The following is a 12,355-nucleotide window of genomic DNA, read 5'->3' as shown; positions in this document are numbered from 1 at the left end:
GTCTTCCCTTGGCTGTGTGAAAATGACGGGATCTCGAAGCTGGACACGTTCACCTGTGCAGCACGTTCGCCCAGCAGGGTGGGTAACCTGGCTTGGGTTCTGCGCCTCAGAACCAGTCGGACTCTCTCGTGTTTACTCCCCGCGTCTGGATTGTCTCACTTCGGTTACTTGTTCAGTTTACTCCATGATTTGTCCACGAAAAAAAAAAAGCCCAAACACTAACAACAAAACCTTCATGTGGATTTCTGAGTGAATACGTTAACGTGCCAACAAAACAAAACAAACTTAAGCGTTTTGCAGGGGGATGTGTGTGCCAGTTTTTATTTAGACTAATTCCACAGGCTTAATTTTGTGGCTTTGCACCCTGCTAGTTCACTCCCGTATTGGACCCGCAGCAAAACGTTTCACCCACAAATGAGTCTGGTCTTGCAGCTTCAAGATTTTTAATAAATACGAGATTAAGTGTAAATGACTGAGATAATTACATCATTAACAACAGAATTTGGCGTGACACCCTGAATTAGATCAGCCCTTGTCACCTAACACAACAACTTCTATATTAATGCTTTACTTTATTTTTGAATTTTTACCGCATTAAAGCAGTAAAAAAAAATCTGATTCAGAATCAGCTTCAGACCCAGTTTCCACGACGACTTCCCACAGGCCCCTGAAACTCCGCCCCTTCTGCCGACTGTCTGGACCGACCGACTGAACTAAACAAACGTCCACGCGGCCAGACCCCAATCTGAGTCAACCCGGCGCCCGCAGAATCAACGCCAAAACAAGCGGTCAAGGTGGGCCGCCACTGGCTAGGTCAGCCGTGACGTTGCCCCTTTAAGGAGAGCAGCGAGGTTCAAACATAGGGCTTATCGAGTGTTTTTTTTCCCCCCGCCCCCCCGCCCTATCTATTAGGAACTAACCACAAACTTCACTGCATGTGAATTATCTTGAGAGATGTTCAATATTTCTGGAAGGTTCTTTAATTCCCGGAGAGGCTCTGTGACTCAGTGCAGTTCAGCTGAAGAGTGCAATGTGCCGACGGTCGAAGAACGAGTGTAATCTGATTTAATCAATTTTTTTTTGACATGCGCTTCATATTGCAAGATTTTCTCATATATCTAGCGACACAAAATTATGCATGCATTAGCTGGCACGTCTGAGTCTTACATAAAATATTTGAACATTTAATATGATGTCAGATTTAGTCATTTTCGAATTATAGTTTTTTTTTTTTTTTGAGAATTCCATCAGAAAGGTTTAGACAGAAAGTCCCTCCATGCATTTGACTGGAAACCACCAAAAAAAAAAAAACAAGATGCATTTTTCTTTCAGGTTTATTTTTGGATTGCAGTATGTGAACTAACGTGAATTAATCATGTGAAGTGCATGAGCACTCTGGAGCCCTGCTTCCTGCATGGTGCAGTTTAATCCCACAGCAGTGGGGTTGGGGGGGGGGGTCGGGGGGGGGGGCGTCTGAGATTATGGGAATCAGCCATTAATCTGTGAGCGTTGACTCCATTACTCTTCTCATCCGGCAAACGATCCCTGATGGAAACCATAGCGACTGACTGCTGGGTCAGTTTTGGGCGGAGCTCCTTGTATTGCATAACTTGGCCTGCTTTTTTAATGCCATGATAGTACCATGATTCTCACATACACATACATACAAACAATAAATGCACATGCATGCACACAGTTTCACAGACTTACATACACATATACATACCCACACACACGAATGTCGACATACATAAAACACTGTCGCATCACTGTGGCTGTTCCAGAGCTACAAGAAGCATGAGTCAAACACGTGAGAGAATAATAAAATCACGTTATTCTATCTCAGTTTCCGCTCTGTTATTAGGGACAGTGGTTGCGTAACAGGCTCAGAGCCCCCCCCTCCCCCCGCCACCCCCACCCCCACCACCACCACCACACACCCCGCGGCAGGCCTGGGTTTGCTGGGGTATTCCAGGGCACAGAGAGCTCAGCTACTGGGCAGTGAGTCACCAGAGAGCAGCTCTACCCTCTCCTGCTTTAAGGGACCGAGATACGAACTAGCCACGGGCCCCCAGGGGCCCCCACCTCACACGGGGGGGGGACACGCACTCCGGACCACCGGCCAATCACAGCCACCCATACCCTCACCGAGGGGGACATTTAATCCATCCATCCAACCTGACTGAACTCTGGTAATGATGACATCATCGCCTGCAGGGACTGACAGCCTGTGCAGATCAGATACTCTGGGTGTCTTTTACAGAACTAGAGTGCGTAATCAGTCATAAACCTCGCCACAGGTGAGGAGGTGTACACACCTGGCCAAATTCACCTTCAGGCACTTATGGTTGACAACACCAAAAAAAAAAAAAAGCGCGCACACACACACACACTCACAGACACAGACACATACTGCGTCTTTCAGTCACAAGGTGACCTTATTAATGCCACAATAAACAATCACATTTGGGTTGGCAAACCTTCTTACTCAGTGAGCTTTGTAAGAACCACTGTGCCCGGGAGCCTTTAGATTTTGGATGGAACCTGACTGCTGCAGAGGAGATGCACCTGTACTGACAGGTGTGACTGTAGAGTCCTGACTAGGACCTGCTCTGTGAACACACACAGCGAAGAGAGAGAGAGCTTAGCCCATGCAGTGAGTCTCCAGAGATTCATATCTCCCGTGCTCTAACTGCTGTTTACACATGCAGGGCTGTGACTGTTCATTCATTGGATAATGAGCCCTGGGTCTCTGTCTCCTGACAAGCCGGTTGCTTTTTTGGATAATGTGAGCAGAACCCGCGATTTCCTTCAAACGCACGAGGACCGCGGGACCGCTCTCGCTCGCGTGTCCCTCTACGCATGCAGAGTCCGTTATGCAACGCGTCATCACGGCGATGCAGGGGAGGGCTCGCTGCGTAGTGCTGGCAGCATGACAGCACTTGTGGGGGGGGGGGGGGGGCGTGACTGCTGGGCCAAGCAGAGATGAGGAAAGAGAGATAATGAGATGCAAGATGTGATGGTGGAAAAAGATGCGAGACACAAAAGAACAGGTAGAAAAAGAGAGAAGGATTTTTTTTTTTTTTTAAACTGCCCAGGTGGACTTGACTAAGGTGTCCGTCTGACCAGTGCAGATTAACCAGCCCATTCGCTGATTCTCGCTGTCAGTCTGTTCATTTACAAGCTCCACCCACAGGGTATAAAATGGAGGATGCGGATTGGTCGAACAGTGAACGACAAAATCGGAGGCAAGATAAGCAAAGGAACAGGAGCAATGTATAATCATTCCCCTTCAAGCGCGTTCATTACCTTCACAAATATCCATTCAGACCGACTCACATTCCACTTATTCAGTATGGCCTCTGCTGGGGTCACTGGCCCATCAGACCTGTCAATCATCTCATTAAAACAACAGTGACTGGAGTCTAATGGGAGGAGTATGATTCACATGGCCCTGTGTCCTCAACACGCACTGAAACGCACACGCGTGCACACATGCATACTGATGCGTGTGTGTGTGTGTGGGGGGGGGGGGGATTTGCATGCCTCACACACGCCCGTACCATGAGCATTCCACAGGAGCTGAGAGAGGGGTGGGGGGGGTGGGGGATGGGGAGCAGGAGTAGGAGATAGAGGGGGATGAGATAGATGGGGAGAAAGATGGAAAATAATCAAGTCCCTAAAATAACTGCGTGTGGGTGGAGGGGAGGGGATAAGAATCCTGGGGAGGGATAAAAAGCAGAGTCATCAGAAAGAAAGACAGAAATAAAGAAGGACAGAATGAACAGAAAGAAAGGAAGAAGCTCCAAATCTGAGCCCTGATGCTCTGGCTTATCCCTGCATGGTTACCCTGAGGTTTACAGCAGTGCCAGAGCCGCTGTGCGTCACACAGACAGCGCTAAAGGACACTCAGCACAGCCCCCAAAACTGTGCGGTGTGGGGTGTGGAGTGAGAGCGGTCTGGATTCTGCGTCTTTCAAGGTCTGCCCTTGTTTTACAAAGGAACGCGAGTGGGGTTTGCACTGCTTTATTTAAACAGCTGAATACGGGCTGTTCTGTGTGTGTGTGTGTGTGTGTGTGTATGTGTGAGTGTGTGAGTGCGTATGTTCGTGTGTGTTTGTATGTGTGTGCGTGTGCTTGTGTGTGCGCACATGTATGTGTGGATATTGTGTGACTAGTCATGTTCGCTCAGTGAAGACAGCGGTACACAGAAGGGTCTGACTGCATCTTATCTCTCATACACTCGCCCAGAGCCTGTGAGCGCTGTGCCTTACATAAGCTGCTCTTACTTCACTTCTTACGCATACTCAGCCAATCACAGGCCTGGCCACACAGCACTGCATGCACAGGAGAAAGGGACATCTCACAGAGAGTGACATGCACACACGCACACACGCGCATGTACATACACACACACATACACGCAAACACGCACACACACGTAGGTACACACACACACGCACACACATACGCACGCATGCACGCACACACACACGCACACACACACACACATGCACACACACATCTGGGGAAACGGTTGTGATCAGAATAGCAGGCTGCCACACGCACGCTTCCCAGCTCAGTTTCAGCTTTGGCCCATGTGAGCCTGTCCAGAAGCTCAGAACCGCTCTGCCCAACCCAAGTGCCAACCCAGCTTCACATGCCTCCGGAATATTGAACTGGGAGCATTCCAGCTCTATTCCCATTTGGCTGTGACACAGCGTTAGGATGAGAACATTCGCAAAGTAACAACACCCTGCGGTTGTTGCGCTTGTTGGGCCAAAGCGAAGAGACAGAATGTGTTCCAGGTACAGGTGCAGGTCACATGCAAATTTACAGGTTACACCGTCTGATGGGAGCCAATCAGCTGTGTAAAAAAACATTGTAGCCGATACGTGTCAATAACATTTGAAGAACGCTCAAAATGTAAGCATCAAAGTGCCAGATTTGTTGAATATTGCTAACTGTTCCCGTGAAACAAACAACCATGATCATCCCAGATCTTTAGCATATTGAGAACATTTGTCCTAACACTAAGGAAATGTTCTGGAAACCAAAATTGTTAAGTAGAAGATTTATTTATTAACCCATTTTACCCGTTCCCTTGGTAATTACGCTAATCTCTCAAACAGTGGCCCCCAGGTAAGTGCTAATAGAGACAAAAGCTCTTAAGCAGCAATTTTCTGATTAAATGATTTCACTCCGGTTAAATAATTATAAGGAGATGGAACACTGTGTACAAGAAATGCTGTGCTATTGGAGGAAAGGGCCTCTTAAACAGGATCCTAAAGCTGTATTAGAGATGCAAAATTCTCGGAAATAAACAAAGCAACGAACTGCAGCTTTTCATTGCAAAGAGCACTGCCCTAGCTTTTCCCCCGAAAACCATACACACATCAAAGTGGTGAATCAGCTTTTTCTCAGTTATATATTGGAACTGTGAAGAGACGCACACACACACACACAATTTATCAGTCTAAAAGCTTCCTGACAGCCACTCTCTCTCCCTCTCTCTCTCTCTCTCTCTCTCTCTCTCTGTCTCTCCTCCTGTACAGAGGTTACCCTCTACCTGTTACCCGATCCCGTAGCAGATGTCATTACGCAAGCCGCTGTGGCACAAAGAGGCTGTTTCTCCATCTGTCCCCGTCCAGAGCCGCGCCCACACTTTCCCGACTCGTTAACTCCCGTCAGGTTCCGGGTCAGCGGAGCCAATCACTGAAGGGCATCGCGGAGGGCATTTCGCCCCCGCCTTCGCCTCGCACACAGACCCGCAGACGAGGTGCCCGTGACTTGTGCCCCCTCATCCTTTCCCAGAATTCACCGGGGCGGCACGCTAACTAGCCATGGCGTCTGAAAACACCCGCAGCAGGGAGAAGGGTTAGGTGTGAAAAGCTACAAACGGCCTCCTCCCATTCGCCGAGAAAATGTATCAAACGACCACCTCCTCCCCACACCTCCTCCCCACCCTTTTCTCAAGTGTTCGACAGCAGCGCCTGACCTGGGAATCAAACCTGCAACCTCTGACCAATTATGACAGGTGCTATTCCGAGCAAAGTGTTGTCATGCGATTGATGGATAATCACATGGCAATAAACAAAACCCCTGTCAAATGAATATCTGTTGTATGGAAGCTTATTCTACTGATTATTTTGGGAGGGGTGGGGGTGGTGCTCACTGCAGCACCCTGGCAACCCCCCCCCCCCCCCGCCCCTCTCTGTAGGGATAATGCTGAGCACAGTCCAACATTCACACGCTTTTCTGTGCAGAAAACATTTCTGAGATGAAGAGGGCGGAAATACTGTTAGTCAAGGTGAATTGGGTACACACGCACACACACACACACACACACACACACACACGCATGCCTACACCGCAGTAGCGTTGCATGACGGATGTGGTTTTTCCGTGTTGGGGGGAAAAAAGGGTTCTCTTCCCTTTGCGGTCTTTGTGGTGACTGACAGGCAGGGAGAATTCAGTTTGTCAACCTGTGAGTGATTAGAGAGAAGCTGCAGGAGAATCCTACTGATGACGCACTGCCCACAAAGCCTCTGCAAACGACTCAGAGAGGAGGGGGAGAGACGGAGGGAGGGAGAGAGTGAAGGAGAAAGATGGAGAGATGGAGGGAGAGGGAAAGAGATGGAGAGAGCGAGGGAGAGAGTTGGAGAGATGGTGGGAGAGGGAGAGAGTGAGGGAGAAAGAAGGAGAGATGGAGGGTGAGGCAGAGACATGGAGAGAGCGTGAGAGGAGAGAGAGTGAGGGTGGGAGAGGGAGAGTGCAAGGGAGAGAGATGGAGTGAGGAGAGAGCAAGGGAGAGAGAGCGAGGGTGGGAGATGGATAGAGAGAGAGACAGAGACGGAGAGGGAAGAAAAAAGAAGATGGAGTGTGTGGGAGATGTATCTGATGTGTCTGTATGTGTGTGTGCGCACACATTAGACAGGAAAGGTGCAGAATAATGTATGCAGGAGAGAGAGGCTGCATGAGTGTGTGTGCGTGCTCATGTGCATGACAGAGAAAGACAGAGAGAGAGAGCAAAGTGTACCCAGCATCACACGATAAATGATCCCGCCCGCCTCTGTGAACTAATCTGTCTGTATGGATCAGTGTGCAAGACGCACGCCACAGCCCACACCTACTGACTCTCTATCTCTCTCTGTCTCTCTCCCTCCCTCTAGCTCTCTGTCTCTCCTTCCCTCTCTCTCTCTCTTTCGGGTAACACCAGGGAAAGGTCAGTCTGCCAGAGACCGCCTTGCGCACAGTAAAGCGGCGGATGGGTTTGGCATGGCGCGACGGACACGACACACACACACACGCGCACACACACACACACACACACACACTTGCACACACACAAAATCCCATGGGGCGAGCAGAATGAACTAATATGAGGCAGAATGATGAATGAAAAATTGTTGATGCTGTAAATGCAGAGTCCTCAATCCTTTAAAAATCCTTTTTTTTTAAATAAAACCAGTCAAAGAGCACTCCACTTTCACACAAAGACCCAGACCTTTTCTCAGAAGACTGTGGACTGTAACAGTGAATTAATATTTAATTAGAGTTATGACAAAGGCTCTCGCTCGTTTTGCTTGATAACAGAGATTGTTGTTTGTTGACAAAGGCAAAGACCTCAGCAACCTCGCCACTGAACTAACAATCTGCCAGCACCTAAACCTACTTCCTTCTTATTTACGCGCGCCCCAGAAGACTCACACACAGTTCTGTTCCCAGAAGACAGCGGCGTTCCACTTCCTGAACGAAACGGGTTTGGCGAGTGGACTCGTACGAGCGAGGTCGACGGAGAACCCGCCGACGGGTTCCGTCCCTGGGTTCCGTCCCCTGTCCCACGCGTGCGCCGTCACTGCCTGTGCACCCTGTGACAGAACGCCAACATCGATCCACCCGGTGACAAACGACGAGAAGACGAACTGCGGAATCCGTTTCCATGGCGTCAAGGCCGTAAATGAGACGCTTATTCTGAATTCATGTCCCGTCCCGTCCTGATATCTTACTCTACCCCCCTGTCTTTCTGCCGAAAACCCACTCCGCTGCAGCGAAGTGTTTCAGAGTGCGACAGAGTTAGGAACGTCAACAGAACTTGAGGGAAAACAAGCTAGTCGCTTACGGTCCTCCAAAGCACCAAAAAAAACATCACACAGGTCACGCATTTCACAGTTTCCCCCATCCTCTTATTCGCCACTTCTTGCTAATTTGCGTTCGTTTTACTTTTTTTGTCCGTTGCTTGGGGAGGCAAAAAAAGCCATTGATACCAAACGCAGAATGAATCAGCAGGTTCCGCCAATCAATGGGAAACTCCATGTCTGGCAGCTGCCACACAGACAACGTCGATAAGGGAGATAGGAAATTTGAGCGCGCGCAGAGAATCTAAAGGTCAAAGGTTAAAGGTTAAAAGGCTGTGTCTGAGGCCTCGGCATCTGCACCGACAGCACAAACCAGCACATTTTTTTTCTGTGAGATTCATCCAGGTTACCTATTGAACTATGACTCAAGTGAACTAGAGTGCAGACATATTTTTTCCCACCGATAAACACTCAGACCTCTTCAGACATAAATTAGAAAATGCTGCATCAATCTGGAACATAAATGACCCTGAGTTCAGCCATAAAGCATCACAATAAGTTATAACTATAAAACGATGAGCCAATATAACGACAAGCCGATCTGAGAGAATCTAGACGGGTTAGGTGAACGTTATAGGGCATAGCCATACGTCGCAGGAGCAGCCTCAAAGCTTATCAGATGACGGGACATAACGACCCCCAAAAGCTCATTTCACCGCTGTCAGAGGCCCGGATTTACTGCCCGCCTGCAACCCTCCCGGGCACAACTCGCAGAAATATGCCCTGTCAGCACCCCGGGGTGAGAGCGGCCATCGCCACAGGCCAGGTGCCAAGTCAACAATAACAGCGCGGAGATGTGCTGCAGCTGTGTGTGCAGGAGTAAGAGATATCTCACAGCACAACACACAGGTAGAAACAAGCACACGTGCACACAAACACACACACACACTCAAACACACACTTGGCAGGTGGATGATAACCCCGACCACCTTCTGCCCAGCGGCTGTTACCCTGACAACACCACCACACCACTTAAGCCCCGGGCAGATCTGCGATTGGGCGGTTTGCGCTATTCTCTGCCAACCTGGGTCACGCCCCTACACCTGTCGGGCCAGAGGGGCGCAGGTGCACCCTGTAAAGGTGAGCTCTCATAGTACTGAGACCCAGACAGGTACATTCACCTGAGGGTCCTAAAAGAGCTGCTGTGGTCCCTTACAACAGCGCTCTCACCTGCCTGCCAAACAATCCACTGATTAAAATGGTAAAACGGTGTAATAAAATCCACCATTCATATGCTGATAATGGGTACACACTGCACCCCATAGCGGGTCTGGATCTCCATTAAATCCTGATTTATAACCACACAGTGAACTCAACTGCAGCCCACACCTATTTTATATTATTTATATTTTAGGGTTACGGTTAAGTCTTTCCATAAACAATGACGATAAGCGCGTATGTGTTCAAAAATAGGTGTGGGCAACAGCCTAGTTCACTGTGTGGTCATAAATCAGGATTTTATTGAGATCCAGACCCACTGTGGGTTGTAATAGGTACCCCCTTACCAGTATATGAATGGTGGATTTCATAACACCTTTTTACCATTTTAATCGGTGATGTTTGGACGACCGGGTGACAATTCCCAGGCTTTCCAAGCCAGGGCCCACAAGCACAAACATATTTCCTGTGGCCCCGCCCCTTATCTGACCACTCCCCTTATTAAAATAAAACCTGACATACAGCACGTTCATGGAACTATGGAAATAGCGCAAACTCGCGTAAACACGTAATTATGCAAATCCATGTAAACTCCAGCTCATGAACACTGTAGCTAGCGCTGTTCATCAAACTAACGGAGCGTTTAATGGACCCGGTGTGAATGCGATTTTGAAAGGCTCATCCACAGGAAGTTATTTTTGCCGTGTGTTCCTCTTGACCTGCTTAAACCTCATCCCCATCACCCACCAGTGGGTCCTGCACACAGTTTGGGAAGCGTAGCAGTTTGTGCTGTATAAGAAGACCCAGTAAAACACACACACATGTGGAAGGGGACAGAGCCTTGTTATTTTTTGTCCTATAGAACGTATGGTACGCTAAACGCTCACCCATCCTGAAAACACAATGTCAGTTTCAGTCCTCTCCAATGTACTTCCTCTCTCTCTCTCTCCCTCTCTCCCTCTCTCTCCCTCACTCCTTCCTGATGTGCAGCTGCCCTCTTCAGAGCGGAGAAGAAGAGAGCTGCGGGCCAAGGACCTGCTGCCTCCTTATAAAATGGAATCCAGAAAACGCTGGAAAGAATTTTTCACCCCCCCCCCCCCCACTTTCTTTTTGCTTTTTTTTTAGTCTCCATGTTTTCTTCCCACAGATACAAAGTACAGCTTGAGAGACATTATCCACTCTACCGTACACACCCGCCTCCGGGCTTTTTCTCAGGAAGTCTCTGGCTCTTATCATGCTGGTGGTGGTGGTGGGGGGGGGGTTGTGTGTAGATAAAGGCAACTTTTCACATTAGCCGTAGCTAAGCTGTGTCGCTAGCACCACTGCAGTGTCCTCACAGAGCTGACTAATGTGAGCAGAGGCCCAGAGTTCATCAGTCAAAAGCCGCTCTCCTCTGTGTTCACCTCCTCAACGACCTCGTTAAATAAGCCTCAGCAGTCATCAGTTCCCAAAAGCATAACCAAATCTCCACAGTGTTGCATTATGGGTCTTTTGGCAGATGTTCTCAGCCAGAGTATCTGGATATTACTTGTGTTTTACACTGCATCCAATTATACAGCAGGATACATACAGTACAGGAGCAATGCAAGGTAAGTACCTTGTTCAAGGGTACAATGCCACTGTCCTACCAGGGATTGAACCTGCAACATTTGGGTTACACAGCACGATACTCTCCAAGTGGCAGAGTAACACAGGTGAAAGTCACTCTGTGGAAGCAGAGTCCCCTTTCCTGAGTGGCAACTGGCTGAGAACAGATCAGTTTAGATCTGACCCACAGTCTGTTGGAGACCTGGTGACGTGCATCAAAATTTATGGTCATGAAGCCCCTCCCACCACCCAGCTCACATCCTGATGCAGTGCTGATCACCCTACTGCCCACCTCACCTGCAGCCCCCCAGTAACAACAGCTGACTTAAGAGCAACCAAAAAACAACCATAGAGCAACCAGAGAGCAACCACAGAGCTGACATTCCAATGCACGCACACAGCCTTCGTCACAATGAGTCACATTCCTGCCCCACACTCCATCCCAGCCCCCCACCCCCCCTCCCGGGTTCCCTTACATAACCCAACGTGAACGTTGTGACAGGAACATCCCCACAACCTTCAGGGCAACCACTACAGCCGAGACCATCACCACTGCCTCTCGCCGGCTTGCTAACAACCCCGTCACCGTGGCAACGGGCCGGGTGAACACAGCACGTGATGCGATCAGGGTCCACGTGGGACAACGAAACGGCAAACATCTCTCGCACACGCCACACAACAAACACCCAAACAAACAAACACCCAACAAACAAACACCCAACAAACAAACACCCAACAAACAAACATGGTTGTTTGCTGAAAACACTGCTGACCTTTCACTCTGTCTCTCCAGCATCAGCAATACTAGTAATAATAGTATCGGGGGAATATCGATATTGACTAATATCAGTATCACAGTAAAAAACCACCAAACCAGAGGACCCAAAATCAGTCCAGAAATGACACGCGACTGTTTCTAAAGAAATGATAATTATGCAAAGCTTGTGAGATATTTCAACGCTGACAAACTGCATTCTTCAGACTAAAAACTCCAGGCTATAGTGCTTCACAGCTCCACTCATTTGGAAAATATGTCCTGTGTAAACCAGCAACCGTTCGACAGCGAGCTGCGGCACCGCTGAAAATTGGCTAATTTAAGAGAGCTTAACACACTTCCATCAGAGCCGGAGCAGGCACAACAGTGCTGTAACGCGATAGAAACAAGTGTCTGTTGGGTAGCGGGAATGGTGCGGGTCCCAGCACCTCGCCGTGGAGTTCATTTCGGTGCATTCATGTCTTTTCTTAGGAGCATTAAAACTGCAACTGTGTAGCCTGAAGGAGCCGCTCGCATTTTGAGCCGGAATGGGGTCCGGCTGAAGCAAAGGGACGCTGGCAGGCAGGCACACACGCGCCAGCAAAAATAGGAAACCCACAACCCAGCACAGATGGGACAGATGAGAGTGCTGATGTAAAAATCACAACTCTGACAATCGCAGGCATTCTCACGTCACACACACACACACGTTCACACCA

This window comes from Anguilla rostrata, chromosome 9 (genome assembly GCF_018555375.3).
Source record: "Anguilla rostrata isolate EN2019 chromosome 9, ASM1855537v3, whole genome shotgun sequence".
Taxonomy (NCBI): Eukaryota; Metazoa; Chordata; class Actinopteri; order Anguilliformes; family Anguillidae; genus Anguilla; species Anguilla rostrata.
This window is presented reverse-complemented; position numbering follows the sequence as displayed.